This window comes from Biomphalaria glabrata, chromosome 13, assembly GCF_947242115.1.
Source record: "Biomphalaria glabrata chromosome 13, xgBioGlab47.1, whole genome shotgun sequence".
Lineage (NCBI taxonomy): Eukaryota > Metazoa > Mollusca > Gastropoda > Planorbidae > Biomphalaria > Biomphalaria glabrata.
In genome coordinates this window covers 38,326,819-38,345,362 of record NC_074723.1, presented here as the reverse complement: position 1 = coordinate 38,345,362, position 18,544 = coordinate 38,326,819, and the positions used below count along the sequence as shown (strand labels likewise).

Genomic DNA, 18,544 nt, shown 5'->3' with positions numbered 1-18,544 from the left:
CATAGCCATATGTCCTTTTTTTCCCACATCTATAACATGTAACCTCCCTGTTGTTTGACCTATCTCTACTATTGCTATATCTAAAATGTTGGCTATCCCTACTTCTATTTCTACTTCTTTCATTGTTTTCCTGTGTATATCCCACTAGATCAATATTCTTTTTATCTTTACATGAAAAAAGGTTGTTGGGATAGGCATTTTTATATGTTCTTATTATCTCAGTAACATCATCCAAAAATTTGGGATTCCTTTCTTTGATAAATGATTGTAATTGCAGGTCATACTTAGCTACAAAATTATCAAGCAATATAAAATTTTTTAATCCCTCAAAGGTACTGTCAATCTTCTCAAATTCCAGCCATTTATTAAAATAGTCTTTTTCCAAATTTATAGTGGTTTGTGGTTCTATCTGATTGGAAGGTGTGTTTTCAAAATATTTTTTTCTGAATGTGCTAGCATTGTGTCCATATGCATTCAGCAATTCCTTTTTTAAAATTTGGTAGCTATTTTGTACAGTATGATTATGGTTTTGACAAATTGTAAGAGCTTGCCCTTGTACAAAGTCTAACAAAATTTGAGACCACTCTTCCTCCCTTATATTACAATTAACCATTTTAATTTCATATCTCTTTAGGTAATCTGAAATGCAATCTCTAGCCTCCTGAAAGGGTTGTAGTTTTTTCCTCAACCTATGGTTATCACTTGAAATATTAGTGTTGTTTGTATGATTATTACTATTATTTGTTTCAATGTGATTGTCTGGGGCACTGGTAGTATTAGTATTAGATCTATCATTAGTATTATTGCTATTAACTTTTTGTTTATTTTGTTCAGCTTCAATTCTCAATTTCTCAAGATCATATTGTAATTTCCTATCTGCTTCTTCTTTTATTAATTGTGCTTCCCTATCATATTGTAATTTCCTATCTGCTTCTTCTTTTATTAATTGTGCTTCCCTATCTTTTTCTTTCTCCCTTATCTGATCTATTCTATCTCTCTCTATTGTCACCATTTGCTGTACATAGCTAGTTAGGTCCTTCCCTTTAAGTTCTAATTGTTTAGCCTCAGCAATAATTTGCTGGCGAAAAGTCTCCATATAATCAAAGTTTGGAGCTGTTGCCATTATGCTTATTTTATTTTAAACAATGTCTCAATATAGTTTTGATATGGCCTCCCTATTGGCCTAAATATCACAATTTAGTTTTCACAAAAACTCACTTTCAAATACTTCTTGTAATATATAAATATTTATATATTTAAATACCTTTGCTCAATGTTATATCAACAAATATTACCTCAGTGGACTTACTCACAGCCACAATACTTGAATACAACTCCAAATTTTATATCACCTTAATTCAGTGGACTTACTTTAGGCAACATAAACAAATATCATATACTTTTATCAATACCTCAATACTTAATTCAATGGACTTACTTCTTGCCAATAAATACCCCTAGGACTATTCTAGTCACTAGTCTAGATTCAATACAACTTCAATACAACTTCAAATAGATAAATCAATATTATACCTCCAACAGTAAATCACAATCCAGTGATACAGACAAAATTTTTTTTTATTCTGACCAATTAGACTGTGTTTAAACACATCTATAAAATAATGTCAACCGATTAATCAGGACAAAAGATCTATATATATAAATACTTACTCCTTAGACTCAGTTGTCTTCAGGATAAAATAGATCTAAGGCTCTCATAGGTATAACAATTTAGTTAATACCTGGAAACAATCTAGAATTTATAATCTAGATTAAACGTGGCTTACCTTATCTACTTAAGATAAAATTACTAATATATAATAAGAATAATGTAAAATAAACATAAGACACAAAAAAATAAATCTATTCTATTGAGATGAGACTTTTTAGAGGAAGTATACACTGAAAGAGACAAATAAAGATAACTTCAACTGACTTCTAAAAAAAAATAAAATGTACGTGGATATGAACAATACAAGACAATCTAAACAATCATCGAGACTTTATTAAATGGAGCAGGTCCACTTTCTAATGTGTCCTATAATGATGCCCTTATCAGGCAACCTGCTCTTAACAAAGATCTACTGTCCCTAATAGACTTAATTTAATAATAATGGAGAGAAAAAATAAACTTATCTTTAGTTAGATCCCCTTTGTTCAGTCCACGGAGCTACAACGGTCAGTTCCACACAAGTTCCCCACTATCTTAGTCTTAGGCAAGGCAAGGTGTGCTCCCACAAAGGTTATTCGACAGGCAGTACTGAGTTAGGCCAATCTCTCCTGGTGCTGCCACAGTATGGTACGGTTCTCAGATAAAGTCCTCTGGTCAGGTTCCAAGGTTCCGGTTCCACTTGATGATCTGTTGGTATGGTGCTGGCTTCTGTCTTCAGGTCAGGAACATAAGTCAATACTGAGACAAGCTGGTGGTGCTGTCTCAAGAGAGGTAAAAAAAAATGACTAAGTCCAACTCTCTCTTTTGATGAATATAAATTAGTCAACTTTACAAGTTGAATAGATGGTCACACAGTGTGGTAGTAGGGTATACCATCACTCGTGTGTAGATTAGATTGCAAGCTCAGCAACACTGCAACAGTCAATAGCTTGAAAAACAAACCTGACAAGGTGACTCCAACGGTCAGCTTGTAGATACTAGATATGTAGACTCAGGTGACTTTCCGTACTCACAATAAACAGATAAACCTGACTAAATGAGGTATCTTCACTCTTGAGGTATATAGGTAGAGGTATACTGACGACGGACTGCCCTAGATCACTTCAACGGACGAAATAGTTCTGGATTCAGACACAATAGATATAGTCAATATAGATCTATATATAGATCCAGGTTCAATCTAAAAATATCCAACCTGGCATACAAAGCTAGACGCTGGTATTGGTTTCGAATTTTCTCTAATAGAAAGTCTAGATCCACTGGAACAAAGATGCCAAAATCCAGCTGCAGTCCAGATAATTAGCACAGACGTAGGGTAGATCTAGTAGAAATAAACAAATGTTAATCCAGTACTTCTCCAGTGTACTTCGCCAAGTGTAGAACTGTAGATATATCCAGAACACGAAGTTAACTAGATTGTAGATCAAAATGACGCCCTGGCCGTCGGGGTCGCCACATCTGTTGATGGTCTATTTTGTTGATGAGTATATATATGTTAATGGTGCATGCGAGTCCATATGACACAACAACAGAATGAATCAAGAATATACTTAATAACGCAGGCTGATAACTTCAACAATTTAATAAACAATAAAAAGGGCACAGTCCTCTGTCGTCGCTAGCCTAGCGTCGTCCTCCTAGGCGTCTTGTCCGTTATTCTTCTTGTTCGTCATCCTACTCTGTTCTTACTCGTCACATTACTTAGGAAAAACCCGATTCACATCAACTTCTACGCATCTTGTGTCATTACAACATCATTCTTAATTTCTTAGCCAGTGCTATGTATTTTTGCAGTCAGCATTTATTAGAAATTAGAAAAAATGAAATGTTATATCTGGGTTTGAAGTTGCATGCTCATATTCAAGAAAGAATGATTGACATTTAAAGATAAAATAAAAAAAGATGGCCGTCAGGAGAAAAGTTATCAGCAGCATGATCATAAGTATTTTAATCGTTTTTATCTCTCAAAAGATTTCCATCACTTTCACATTTACCTCTTTTGATAAGTAATCAGCCTAGAGCGGCATGATCATAATTATTCTAATTGTACTTGTATCTCTCAAGAGATTTCCCCTACTTCCACCACACCTTGGCATTTGTTCATTACATTAACACAAAATGTGCAGGATAATATTGGCATCCCTATAGCAAACAGAAACAATAGAACTAAATACAAAGCCTGCATTTCAATATATCTACTTATTTACATATATTATTTCACTTCTCAAAAATTATGAAGAGTGGAGGGGAACACTATAATAACTGTCAAATATCAAAAAGTGTTCTAAATAAACATATTTATATATTAGATAAACAAGGGCTTAAAGGCGAAGCCTTAACAGCACAGTTACACAACTAGAAAAAAAATATTTAATGGGGACGAAGTGACCAAGGATGAATTGATTGGGGATGATGTGACCAGGAATGAAATGATCAGTCACCAGTTCAAATGTCTTGAAGTTGTGAAAAAGTTATAATTTATTTAAAGCATCGAGAGACATGAGAAAAAGTTTTAAAGGATTTCGCTTGAAAATTTTATTTCTTGTTTACCTGAAACTGTTTCTTAATATTTTTAGATGTTATTTCATTTAGCACACTTTAGATGTAACAAATATACTTACCTAGCATAGCTCAAGATATACAACATTTTATAGGAACTTGAACTTGCTGAACCTTTGTGTGTCTTACAAGAATAAAAAAATAATATTTCTATTGTATTACAGAGTTGCACTATATCTCCTGGATTACCAGTAAATAGAAATACTGTTTCAACAAGTAATATTTTCATTTCTAATTATAGTAAAAAAAAAAAGTAAAGTTCACCTATCAGACCTTGCAGTCTATAGGGCAGATGATGAAATCTTTTTCTGTGGCCCACAGTTAACAAGGGTGTCATGAGGCCAGCACAATGACCAACCGCCTTTACTTTTCCCTAACTAATGTCAGGTACCTATTAGAGCTGGATGGACTCAAAGGCCCCCAAAGATCCTGAAATAAAAATTGCAGCCTTTACCAGGATTCGAACCCGGGACACCCAGCTCAGAAGCCAGGGGCTTACTGCTCATCCATTGCACCTCCATTTCTAATTATAAAACCATAAGCATGTCAAAGAATGAGGGGAAAAAGAACTATAACCTTTTTTTTTCTCCCACAATAACAATGGCCTTTTCAGTCACCTGCAACTAGGGATCATCTCATGAAAATTGGAGGATGACCTGGACATTAGCTATGGTCAGAACAATGTTGCTCCAAAAAAAGTTGTTGTTTTTTCCTTGGGAACACAGGTGCTGATACTGCTTGGTATTAATGACTTCACAGGTTCTGCCAGGATGTAGCATGTGTGATGCAAGCTGCCCAAAGGTCACAAGTTCCTGATTTTTTCCTCAGGTTTGACTACCAAAGCTATTCCCATGTTGGGCATAGCCGCAAGGCAGCAGAGTTTGGATTCAGTTTTTTCCTTCTAGGTGGATGGCAAGCTAAAGCTAATGAGCCTTTCCTACCTGAAGATTACCTGGCTTAGTTGCCAGTTGTTCAACTTTGCCCCTTCTCTGCCAGACACAATATCTCCTACATCATGGCACTTTCATTATTACCTGTACTTGTTGCTTGTACTCATATTGTTATTTAAATAACCAATAACAAAATCTTTCTTTTTATTGTTATTCTTGGTATTTATTGAAAAGGATTTTTTTTTAGTTCTCCCAATTAACAATGGTACAGTATCATGAAAGGCAACATTGATTTAAAAAAGATGTGTTGTGCCACTCTTATCATATTTATAAGTTGAATTTGTATTTGATGATTGCAGAAATGATGCTTAAAAGCATGAATGAATTCTTTCTACTTTTATTTCAGGGGATTCATTCAACAGATGAAGTCAACTTCATACAGAATCTAGTTTTTTATGTGGAGAGAGCTTATAGAACACCTGACTATGAGCTTATAGAACACCTGACTCTGGGATGTGGGAAAGAGGAAATATAACAATGGAAGCATAGAGATTCATGCCAGGTAAATATAACACTAGAAGCATAGAGATTCATGCCAGGTAAATATAACAATGGAAGCATAGAGATTCATGCCAGGTAAATATAACAATGGAAGCATAGAGATTCATGCCAGGCAAATATAACAATAAAAGCACAGAGATTCATGCCAGGTAAATATAATAATGGGGACAGAGAACCTGATAATTAAACAAATGGAGATGCATGCTGGTAACTTAAACAATGGAAGAATAGAGATGCATGCTTACTAGATATAACAATGGTAAAAAAAAAAAAACAATGGAAACAGATATCCCCCAAAAAATAAATATAATACTGGATATCTATTTTTTATTCATTGACATCTAATTTAATGAAATAGAACACATAATCTTATCTTATCTTATAAGCAAGAAATGCAAGATGTTTTAAGAAATATATTATTGTATTTGTCATCATTTCAGTTGGCATTGCTAGAGCAGCATTAAGGCAGTCAATGAATGTAACTTATTTGGTGAGCATGGAGCCACCTGGTCTGGGATTTTTGTTAATATTGATGCCCACCACAGGAACAGAACAATATTTGAAACTATCTGACCATGGGAATCAAACTCTGAGGTAAGCAAAGAACAAAGCCTCTTTGTAAAAAAAATTCCCATGGAAAGATAACAAAAGTAAAAAAAAAAGTATGTGGGCAGACTCTTGGCAAAGTGCAAAACAATGAGTCCTAATAACCTAACTAACTTGAAAGGTTCTTTTTGGGGACTTGATGGTCAAAGCTATTAGCATAGTACATGGGCTCTGGTGCTGTGGCCAGTTTGGAGATCTGTTTGTATCCTCTTCAGAGCTTATCTATATTTAACCATATTTTATTCACCTCTTTATAACCATTTTACCATTGTAATATGAGGCCAAAGAAAAAAGAATGTATGTACTAGGTACTAGGCAGCCTAGCAGAGAAACTTCATTTTTGTAGATCACTCAGTCTACAACTGCTATTAGTCTTACATCTCCTATTCTCAACCACAGCAACTCTTTCTATTTTCAGTTTGTATTCATGTTTGAGTAATAGGAACTGAGATTAATTTTGAATATCCCATTATTAGGTCTCTGCACAGTCCACTATATGGTTTTCATTTTGCATGATTAACCTGGCTAATTCAGACAAACTGTTCAATGCTCTAATGACACCGGGGAAGGAATACTTGGACAAATTTGTCCTAGCATATGGAAAAAGAAATGTGCCTTTATCTTTGTGTCTTTCTTAGTATATTAGGTGTGTTTTGTATTTGCAAATTATTGTTCAGTGTTTAATGTTTTACTACTTTACTTTTTAGTCTTTAGTTCAGAAGCATCTCTAAATTTAGTGACCAATGGTGTTACTCAAACGTGAATAATTGTTTGTTATAAATCTCATAGCTCTATTTTGCATCATGTATTTTAATTTTATGTTTATGTTAGGTTGTTTTCATTTATTTGGGGAGGGGGGGGGGTAATTACTTATACCAATTATTAAATCATACCATTTGCTGAGCCATCAAAAAAAATTGTTACTTGCTTTGAAAATAAGAAATATGCAGTACATATGCATTGCAAATAAATGAATCTACAGATGTAGCAGGACTAGTTGAAAATAAAGCACTTTTATGGCATAATGTGAGATATTGGTCTATAACTTTTTGGGTCTCCAGGTGGTTTATTTTTCTTTAAAATGGGTATTATGTTTGCGGTTCTCCATTCCTGTGGTATGTTTCCAGTTTTCCATGTATGGTTGATAAAGTTAAGTATACAGTTTTGGGCCTGAGGTCCTAGTCCCTGAATCATTTCATTTGTTATTTTATCGGGTCCAGGGGATTTTCTTGAATGACTTGAGGCTTTTTAGGGCAGTATTGAGCTCATGTAGAGTGAAGGGAGTGTCAAAGATCTGACAGTTGACTGTTGGAGCTTTTTATTCTTTCTTTAAGATATTACTGAAGGCCTGGTCCAGTTGTTTTCTTGGCTTTGACTTGTTAATGTTGCCAAAATATTTATTGAATGTTTCAGCCTTTTTAAGGTTTTCTGTTATTATGTCGTCATTGCCTTTTATAGGTTGGGGGTTTATTATTTGTTTCTTTCCTGCTAGCCGGTGCAGAAGGGTCCAGGCCTTTCGACCATCCTTGTTTAGATCTAGTTGTTCGCATGTTGTGGTCCACTTTTTCTTTTTTTCTGTTTTAATTTTGTATCTTATAAGCCCTGTCAATTTGTTGTACGTTGTCTTGTTCTCTCTAGTAGGTTTTTTTTCTATAGTCTTCCTGGCCATGTTTCTTTCTTTTACTAATTTATCTAATTCAGGTGTCCAAAAAGGTTTGTATTTCTTAACTTGGCCTCGAGGGATGTATTTTTTTGCTGCTTGTAAGATTTTGGAGACTATAGTTGTGTAGGTTGAATTGACGTCTGTCTCAATTATGCTTGATAGTCTTGTGTCTGTTTCTTGTGAAAAAGCTGCCCAGTTAGCTTTTTTATAGTTCCATCTAGTTGTTTTGTTGGATTGGTATCTACCTGGCATTCCAATATTGAGGAGTATAGGCCTGTGGTCACTACCTATGTCTTCAAGTTAGGGGTGCACTGGATAGTCCCTCCGGCTTCTGCCGAATATCCGGCATTTTTTACTATCTGGTGCTATTCGGCTCACTATTCGGATATTCGGATATCACTACCGGATAGTAAACCGGATAGTAAAAAATACACCTATTTAATATGCATAAAGTGGACCTCGTTCCATTACTGTCTGTTATAGAATGTATTAATGCTTATATGAAAACAAAATAATGTGCTTAGAAATAGAGCCATTATGCATATGCACCAAATATCGTTTGTTATAAAGACAAGGCATGTTAATAACTTAATATAAATAGAGATGAAACTTTACATCATAAATGCGCTTTACATACAGAGCAGCAATGGCTGGCACTTTTTTCAATTTGTCTTGACCTTTGAGTAAGTTAGTTAACATGTTAAAATGCTACATTCCTTGACTATGTCATGCTGACCAGACGTCTGTCTAGCTGTGCGGGTATATCTCCAGAGGTAGAGATGAACAACTCCCACCCCTTTAGTCCATCACATTGAGTTTTTTTTTATAGGCAGGTGACCACAAGTTAAATACGATGGATGTAGGTTTAATGTCAGCGTATTGACACTCTCTAGTGGTCACACCTTTCGAGAGAACTGAGTTTGTTTACTTAGTAGTTAATCTTTATGGGGGGGGGGGGGGCTGGACTACAAGAGCCACACCTCTAAGGTAACCAGGTATATTTCTAGATGAACATCTCCCTCCCCCTTTTATTTGTTTAGCCCATCACATTGAGTTCATTGATTGACAGGTGAACCCAAGTCAGATACGATGGACGTAAGCACTCTCTAGAGGTCACACGAGGGAACTAGGTTTGATATTGGGTGGTGGACTAGACTTTACATTATAAATTCGTATTACATACGTAGCAGTCTGGCACACTTTAAAAGCTTGTCTTGACCTTTGAGTGGTCTAGTAACCATGTAATATTTCTTAACTATGTCAAGCTGATTGTCTAGATGTGCGAGTATATCTCCAGAGGTAGAGATGAGCAACCCCCACCTCATTTTGTTTGTTTAGTCCATAACATTGAGTTCACAGATAGGCAGCTGACCACATTAAGCCAGATGTCAACGTGTTGACACTTTCCAGAGGTCACATCTTATGAGGGAACTGAGTTTGTTTACTTGGAGTAGAACTTTTATTAGGGGCGGGAATACAAGCCAAATCTCTATAAGGTTAATCTGGTATGAGTTTGTTTATTATGAGATAGGTTGTCAATCAAGGAAAACCTTACAGTAACATTTAACATCACAGAAAATAAATTGATCTAAAGCACCACAATTAGATCTAGCAAACAAAGAAAAAATATGCTGGAATGTTAAGAAACACTTGACCTCTGTAACTAAGGTACAGATATAATTTATCTATATGCTTGACTGACCATACCAATGTGTTATCTTTTTTCGCCTGCACACTAAACACTGTTGCATATGCCCAAGAACAAAAACGCATGATGGTCAACACCATCATCTATACACACTACACTAGGACTACATGTGTAGGCTCACTAAGTCTATCTGACCAGATTGTTACTATCAGTCGAACACAGAGTCTATTTATGTTTTTTTTTTGGTACGGAGGGTGTGAATGAGTTTTTTTTCTTCTATAGTTGATTTTCGTGATTTTCTTAGATCTATATAACAGTAGATCTAAACATAGATACCAATAATAGGCCTACAGACTACAATTAAATCTATGCTTCGCAACATTTAAGGCTCAGGCTATGAGTAGGTATAATAGATGTTCCTGCTGTTAATAAAATATCGTTTGCCGCAAATGGATTAATAAATATATGAACTACTACGCTTCAGATTCCAACTATTAACTAACAGCTATCAGTATTAATCCCTTGAAGCCAGAACCAGAAGCAGTCTTTGGACTTAAAATTACAAGTCTGATGACCAGTTGTTGGTCAGAAATTCTTGAACACATAGCCTACATCCAACCACCATACAAGTCAGATGAGAGATTTACATTAGTAACTAGTTAAATATATACTAACATATTTTACATTGACCCTCCAACACACAGCCTTTATGGTTGGTGGCCTCGTACATGCTACACAGATTAATTTTTGTTTATAAATACTGTTAAGCTTGAATAAATCAATCAGTAACAGAGTTTAAAACAATAAGGTATATAAAAGGAAAAAAAATAATACTAACAAATATAGGTATGTTATTTAACAGTTTCGTAAAATGCTCAGCAATACAAGCTATTTACAAGACACTTAGGTATCCGGCCCCGGCCGAATATCAAATTTTACTATCCGGTCATATCCGGCTCCGGCCGGATATCAAAAAGTACTATCCGGTGCACCCCTACTTCAAGTACTGTTATTTTAGAAGAGTCGGTAATGTCTGTAGAGATAAAAGTTAGGTCAGGTCTGCTAGTTGGTTTGTGTGCTCTGTGGAGGAAAGTTGGAGGTGTAGTTTTGTTTTGCAGAAGGTGTAGGTTAGAGGCATTTGTTACATCCTCTATTTCTTTGCCACGCTTGTTGTAGTGTGGGTAGCCTAGGGAAGGTGTGTGTGCATTGAAGTCGCCAGCTATTATTGTCCTTGTGTAGTGTGGTAGTTGTATGTCTATTTCTGCTGTTGATGATGGTGGGCAATAGTAGTTTTTGATGGTGTACTTTGTTCCTCCTCTCCATAGAAGTATTTCCTGCATGTCGATATCTGTATTGTTCTGTATTTGTTTTACTGTGGCTTGTGTGTCGTTTCTTATGAGGGTCATAATTCCCTGGCATTTGGTGCAAAGGCATCTGTACTGTGTGTAGCCTGTGATGTTTATTTTTTTCTTGGGCAGTAGTGTTTCTTGTAATAGCGCTATGTGTATATCATGCTTCTTGAGTATGTGTTGGAGTTCTGTTGTCTTGTTTAGATGTTGAGTTGCAAAAGGTTTAGGTGTTTGCTGCTAGTCTGTTTTTTATTTCCAGTAGCTGACTTATCACAGGCAGTCCTGGAAGAAACTGCCATGCGCAGACCTTTTACGAGGCGACGTCTGAGCTCGTATGGATTTCGTTAAATTCCTTGGCATTTAGTGTAGGCTGGGTGTTTCCTCAGGCTTTTAAAAAATATATAAATATATAGACCCCGCATTTTAAGGGAGTTTTCGGTCTTGGCAATTTTCTCCAATACTGACATAAAAGGAAACATCTAGGTCTGAAGACTGTAACCGGAATATCCATGGGACAAGGTGGGGTTGGCCAATGGTCCATTCTCCGCCATCCATAGAGCTCTCCAAATGGAACTTTTCTGCAGTAGAAAGCTTAAAGTGGACTGTGCCCTGGGTATGCTCTGTGGAATCGTCACATCCTGGATCCAGGCCCCTTCACGATATCACATTCACCAGATTTAGAAAAAAAACACTTCATGATGGGTTTATGTCTAGTATTAGAATGTAGTGAGACAAGGACCTCCGTCTGGTGTAGTGCAATCCAGACCTCTGTCAAAAAGCACCTAGAGGGGGGGAAGGTCCACTATTATTCACTTAGTGAAATGCAAGTGGAAAGGCAGTGGGGTTATTTATTTCTCTTGGTCATTTCCAAGCCCCGATACCCACACGGGGGAGTATCACCACAGAGTGGAGGTTTGGAGTCAGAGTTTTCCTTCTCCTAGATGGGTTGCGTTATTTAGGCTGACGTGCCCCATCAACACGAAGCTAAACTGGTTTTGAGGCGCCAGTGTTCCGCCTTTCATCCCTTCTCCTGTCAGTTTGTAAGAACAGGTTCCGCCGGATTTTTGAGAAAATCACACGTGAAGGCCAGGAGCTGGATTTGACTGTCAGAGGCATTTAGAGACGCAAGCCATGGGAGCATTTCTTGGAAAGTGGGTGCTTACCCCTCTTTCACCACCGGCATTGACAGTCCTTTGGAACACTACAGCAGTATTTATAGATTTGCAGCAAGCCTATGATAGAGTGTGGAGAAAAGGTCTATTTTTGAAGATGAAAAAAATGGGCATCCATGGAAAAATGTACAGCTGGATCAGGGCATTCTTAAAAAACAGAACCATCCAAACCCGATTCGAAGGTGCCATCTCTAGTAAAAAAAGTTTGGAAGAAGGACTACCACAAGGTTCAGCCCTTAGCTGCACTCTCTTTCTAATCTTCATGAATGACCTCCCAGACCTCATTTCGGTCAATAAGGCACTTTATGCAGACGACCTTTTAATTTGGACTACAGAGAAATATCCAGTGCTGACTAGATCCAAACTTAATAGAGCCCTCACAACTATCTCCACATATTCAAAATTATGGAAAATGGAAATAAACAAAGAAAAGTCAGTTTATTCAATCTTTAGCCACAGCAACAAAACAGCAAAAAGAAACTACATCCTAAAAATAGACTCTCAGCCAATAAATAAAGAAGAAAATCCAACATATCTTGGTGTAAAACTAGACCAAAGACTGTCTCTAAAACACTTTATGGCAGATTTAAAAGAAAGGGGAAATCACAAAGATTAAACATAATAAAACACCTAGCAGGAACATCCTGGGGAGCTGAAAAGAAAACCTTAAGACAGTTATACACTGGATATGTCAGATCTGTAATGGATAACTGTCTCTCCATACAAGTAGCTGCCAACAAAACCTATCAATCATCATTAGATACAATCCAAAACCAAGCCTTGCAGTTAATTAGTGGAGGTATGAGAACTACTCCCACAGCAGCCTGTGAAATAGACTCCAATATTGAACCTCTTAAGTTAAGGTGCATCAGAGCATCATTAGAAGCTATTGAGAGATACAGAAGGTTGGAAGACGATCATCCAAATAAATTACTAACACAGAGAAATAGGAAAAACAACCAAAAAAAGCAAAGGACTCAACTTACTGACGAACTAGCCCTAAAACACCACCTACCCAATAACAGAGAAAAAATTACCAGGTTTTCAAACATTACACCCGGACTAAACTACAAACAACCAACCATCAAAACACATTTACTAAATAACACCTTAACAAAAGAATCAAATCCACTGGAGCTCAAAGTAGGCACGCTTGAAACAATCGAAAGCTATCAAAAAACAGCTATCCATATTTATACAGACGGATTGGCTTTCAAAGCTACCATCAATGCTGGTCTCGGTGCCTTCCTGGTCTTCCCTAAAAATAAACACTTTGAGATAAGCGCACCCTATGGTGATTACTGCTCAAACTTCCAAGCCGAAATTGAGGCAATTACCATAGCACTCCAGACAGTGGAAAACAAATTATATGAAGGAGTGCAACCACCATCAGATATTGTTGTCTTTACAGACTCCCAATCTACTCTGCAAGCACTTAACAGCAGCACCTCAAACAGCCCAAGAGAGTTGACAACACTCATTGTGATAATCCACCAGATGATATCAAAATTAAATATCAATATTACACTACAGTGGATCCCTGGACACATTGGCATCATGAGAAATGAAAAGGCAGATAAGCTATCAAAGGCAGGTTCATCTATGGAACAACCAGATAGACCTGTTAACTACCTCACCCTAAGGTCAATGTTAGTCAACAATCACAAAGAGGAGTGGCTCAACCAATGGGCATCAGGAAACACAGGCAGAGCCATGTACAAAGAAATGACTATGCCTAACAAACTGGACAGCATTAACTTCTTCCCCTGCAAAGAACAATCTACAATCTTCCAACTAAGAACAGGACACACACCACTATTAAATTACTACCTGAACAAAATAAACTCCACACAACTACCCCTTTGCAGACATTGCGCCCACCCCTTTGAAACCGTAAACCATATCCTCTTTGAATGCCCCTCCCTAATCCACCTTAGGCAGACCCTACTTCCACTACAGCCCAACATAACCAACACCCTGTACGGCAGAAGAAGAAGAATGGCATAATGTGAGATCTAGTCAGTTTCATCAGGAAACCAAGCACTTCACTACTCTGCTGCCATGTATATTCCTCAAAACCTAATCTTGTGAACTTTAAATGTGTAAGAATCCTGGATCTTGATATCTGCATACTCTTATATCCTTGAACTTTTCTAAATGACTTTTTTTTTTTTTTTTGTATCGCAGAACACTGATGCCTCTCCGTAAGTTGGCCTGCATTAGCCGTAAATGAAGATGATGTTAGAATGAAAACAATTGAGAAGGTCCTTCGCAAGTTAAAAGGCAACTTTGGTATCAAACATTTTCCTAGAGATAGGTACAAAACAGCTATAGAGGACAAAATTAGAAAGTATCACCGCCCTGCTAAAATTAAGGTATGAGTTTAAAAAAAAAATAGTTCTTACTTTACATTTACACGCTTTGTATATTTTTGTTTCAAGTTTCTCAGTACTGTTTTTTTAACTCTTCAAATAAAACACAAATGTTCAAAACTACTGTTACAATTATTATTCTCCCATTTTTTAAAAATATAATTCCAAGAATTAAAATGGAAAGTAAATTATTTAAAAAGAAAAGATGATTGATTTGTCTGTGTAGTCTCACTTCCCTTTATCTCACTCAGATCAAATGTATCTTCAAAACAGTGGGGTTTCAAAATACTTTGTGTCTTATATGTTGGAATTACAAAGTTGTCTTAGAATATTGAACATTTAGACAAGTAATTCTTTTAGTACTACTATAAGTGTCTACAGATATTGGGTTAAAACCAAATTGTTAATTTTTTTCTATCAACAGTTTTTATTATGGGACAAAATTTTTTTTTTCTAATAAAAAAAATGAGTGTTTTATCAAATTATCAAAAAGTGTTTGATTAAATAACATTTGTATGGGTCAATGAGATTATATTGTTCTATTAGCTGCTCCAATAACTTAATAATTGTGAAACATCTCTCTTCTACAGTTTTGATGGGATTGAATTTGAGGGACCTAAGATGTCATTTTAATTGATTTACAGTAAGTTTTTTTTTTCTTTTAATTAAGTTTTAAAAAAAAAGGTTGCTTCTCATTTTCCTTAATTGTTAGCACACTCATGACAAAATAATTAATCAATATGTCATTTACTACACCATGAAGTAATAGTACCTCTCCCACAATTTAAATTAATCTATCCAAAGAACCCAACTATGTTTAAAAAAAAAAAAGATTATATTTATGAAAAGTACTAAAAAAAACATTTTTGTTTTAATTGGTTTTAAAAATTGTTATTTGTTCTGGTACAGGTGCATTTCAACTAAGCACAAAGCCTCCCTATCTTATCTTATAAAATACAGACGTTACTTCAAAAAAGAACATGATTACGTCCTACACGTCATGTATTTAGTCATGCAAATTAACCAATGACTTAAATTCTGCCAAGTCACTGGTTTTCCTGGCTAGCTCAGGAAAGGCTAGCTCCCTATTTCAGATAAATAAGTTTCTTTTATAATGTGCTTCAACGGAGCCCTGATGTTCACCTGTCCAATTCATGATGGGTTTTGAAAAAGGAAAAAAAAAATATTCTTAGAATAATTGAAAATGATAGAGCCTAGCCTACTGAATAAAACCTGTCCCACGTCTCTAGTGTCATTTCAACCCATACTTATACAAAGTCAATTGCTAATTTAAGATTATCTTAAAATATTTGTTTGATTTTCAGTTTATAAGCACAGTAAGACTTTCTGATCTTTTGGCATCATTTTACATAGCTCAGGTAAGGCTCATTTTTCTTGTTTGTTTTACTTTACTACCTTAATGTAAAAGTATTTGATCAGTAGTTGTTTTTTTTAAAGGCTAAAAAATCTTTCAAAACCTTCCTTGGCTTTTTTGAAGGATCATCTGAATCATCTTCTTCTTCCTCGTTCTTATTTTTGTGCTGGAGCATTCAGATGACTTAACCAATATTTTTATATCAACTGAGCAGTGGTTTTAATCAGGGATCTCTCCATATAGTTTTCTTTCTTTTGGGGTGTTTTGAGGTCAGTGTCTTGTACAGGCCTCATGGTAAAGAGAACAGTTTTGAAGGACATTCTCTGGTGACACTCCACATAGGCAGATTTCACTGGTTCCAATTTTGAGCTTCCGGTACATATGTTGTCTCATTCTGTTGTGTCCAGTCCTGAGTCGAAAGATTAGGCATTGATCTTGTCAGGATAGCTTATAATAGGCATCATCTTTCTTGTCTGAATCATCTAAAATAAAACATCTATTAACAGCTCACATCATATTTAATGTATAGTTCGTTCATTATAATTCATAGGACACATCTGTCCTCTAGGTGGCACATTCCATTTTTTTGTGCCTTTCTGATGAGCTTGGAATGTTTGGCTGCATACTGGGTAAATGTAAGGCTGTGTGGATTTCTATTTTTCTTCTTTCAAGGCTTTTTTTTTTCTTTATCCTTTGCAGTTTGTGCTTCTATTCTCATAGTGTGGTGTCCATATGCTCTATCATTTAGAGCTAAGCTTCATGGCATGCCTTCTATACACTGTCCATGATTCAAAGTATAGAGAATTGTTGAGAGGAAAAGTCAGACTGACCTCTAGTTAAGTTTGTATGGTGATGGCTTCTCTGTGCCAGACACTTTTGGTCATTCTGTCTTAGCTATTTGGGAGTCTATGTCTAGGTATCATTATGTGTCAGAACCAAGTTTAAGCTTGACATTTTAAGTTCCTAAGTTAATTGATCAGCAAACCTTTCTTCTCTACTATATCATGTAATGTATGCTAAAAATGGTTGTTGTTGTTTTTTTTTTCAATATATAAACAAATATTTAGTGAGGATAAGACAGTTCAAATATTTTTTTTTTGTTTTGAAGAAGACAGAAACTGCCACACAGTCTGCTCTGAACTCCCAAGAGTACTCCAAATTACCAGGTAAAAGTTTGTGATAGGATCTAGTAACTGTTGATTATTATGAACGAATAATAATAAGACTCTGGATATAACTTATAAGACATGAAATCAGCTGTTTAATCTAACGCCATATTGGTTGACAACAACAGTTACAAGGGATGTTACTCCCAAACACTGATTGGTGCAACCTATATAAAACACACATCAACATCCTTCCCTTTCTATAGCTAACAAAATACATATCAGAAATATTTGCAATTAAAATAACAAACATTAATAACTCATCATATTTTATAAATATTATAACAACTAAAAAAATAAAAATAAATTTCAATTGAGAGTTTGACACATATAGAATAAATATTTCAACATGCATATTAATATTGTCATAAAAATTCTTAGTACATATCATAATCCCTATGCCACACATGTCTATTTGTTTCTCGAGTGCTAGTTCTTGTTGGCATATTTCTATCACAATTATTGTCTGGTACATGAGAAACTACTTCAGACTGTGATGCATGTTGAGAACAGTTATCAGAGAAATCTGGCCTTTCATTATCATCATCATCATCCAAGACATTCCCATCATAGACATCAGTGTCTTTCAAAATAGTTTTCCTTGGCCTAATATGAAATCTGTTGCGTATGTAGAGTCCTCCATTATCTCCCTTGATCTTATAAGATCTTGGAGATGGATGTTCCCTGATCATTCCAGGATACCATCCAGTTTGACCTGGGTTTTGGTAATAAATAGTTTGCCCTAGATGGAGTTTTGGTAAATCCCGAGCTTGCTTATCATATTGTCTTTTTACTTGTCGTTTGTAATTCTCTTTCTTCTCAGCTACAACATGTTCACTTAAACACTTTGACGTGCTGGGAATCAATGTCTGAGGACTTCTTTTGAGGCACATTTCAGCTGGGCTAAATCCAGTACATTTCCGAGGTGTATTTCTTATTTCTGAGTTCCAGTAAAGCTTCATATGGATCATCACCATTATGATTAGTTTTCAGTATTAAATTCTTCATTATCTTTACAGCAGCTTCCACCTTCCCATTTGTTCTCGGATAACCAGGATCTGATCTGATGTGATTGATGTTCCATCGCCTTGTGAATCTCAAAAACTCATTTGAACTAAATTGTGGACCTCCATCTGTTATTAACATTTTTGGAGCACCAAAACGAGCAAATTGTTGTCACAGTCCAGTTTTAGAACCACTGTGACATGATGTGACACTCAGTCACCCATTGTAATATTCCGTGCTGAGAACACGTGAATAAGTTAAAGGACTCTAAAATAAGGGTCAATGTTAACTAGTTAGTGAAGAACTCCAGCAGAGAGTGGATGTATGATTTTCTCTGTCTGTAATATGTACCTTAATGAATTTGATCTTATGTTAACTTGAGAGATTTCTTCGGACTTATATTGTGAACATTTCATTGATGTGATTACCTATTCTACATGGCATGAGCAGCCAGTATTTATTGGTTTATATTTTGTGACGGCTGAAGTCGCCAGTATATTTTGTGA

The 18,544-nt window shown here is 35.8% G+C and overlaps 1 protein-coding gene across 3 annotated transcripts in view; it reads left to right on the top strand.

The window, feature by feature from the left end:
• Positions 1 to 5,033: 5,033 nt before the first annotated feature.
• Positions 5,034 to 18,544, top strand: part of LOC129922301 (uncharacterized) — a 28,843-nt gene continuing 15,332 nt past the window's right edge. Inside the window, exons 1-6 of one of the 3 annotated variants that reach the window (XR_008774264.1) lie at positions 5,034 to 5,683; positions 6,123 to 6,276; positions 14,308 to 14,495; positions 15,083 to 15,135; positions 15,818 to 15,871; positions 16,976 to 17,033. The gene's annotated coding sequence lies outside the window, so the exon portion shown is untranslated. Of the gene's footprint in view, positions 5,684 to 5,711; positions 5,758 to 5,780; positions 5,832 to 6,122; positions 6,277 to 14,307; positions 14,496 to 15,082; positions 15,136 to 15,817; positions 15,872 to 16,975; positions 17,034 to 18,544 lie in introns of those variants that run through there. The other 2 variants (XR_008774266.1, XR_008774265.1) reach the window with 2 other exon arrangements.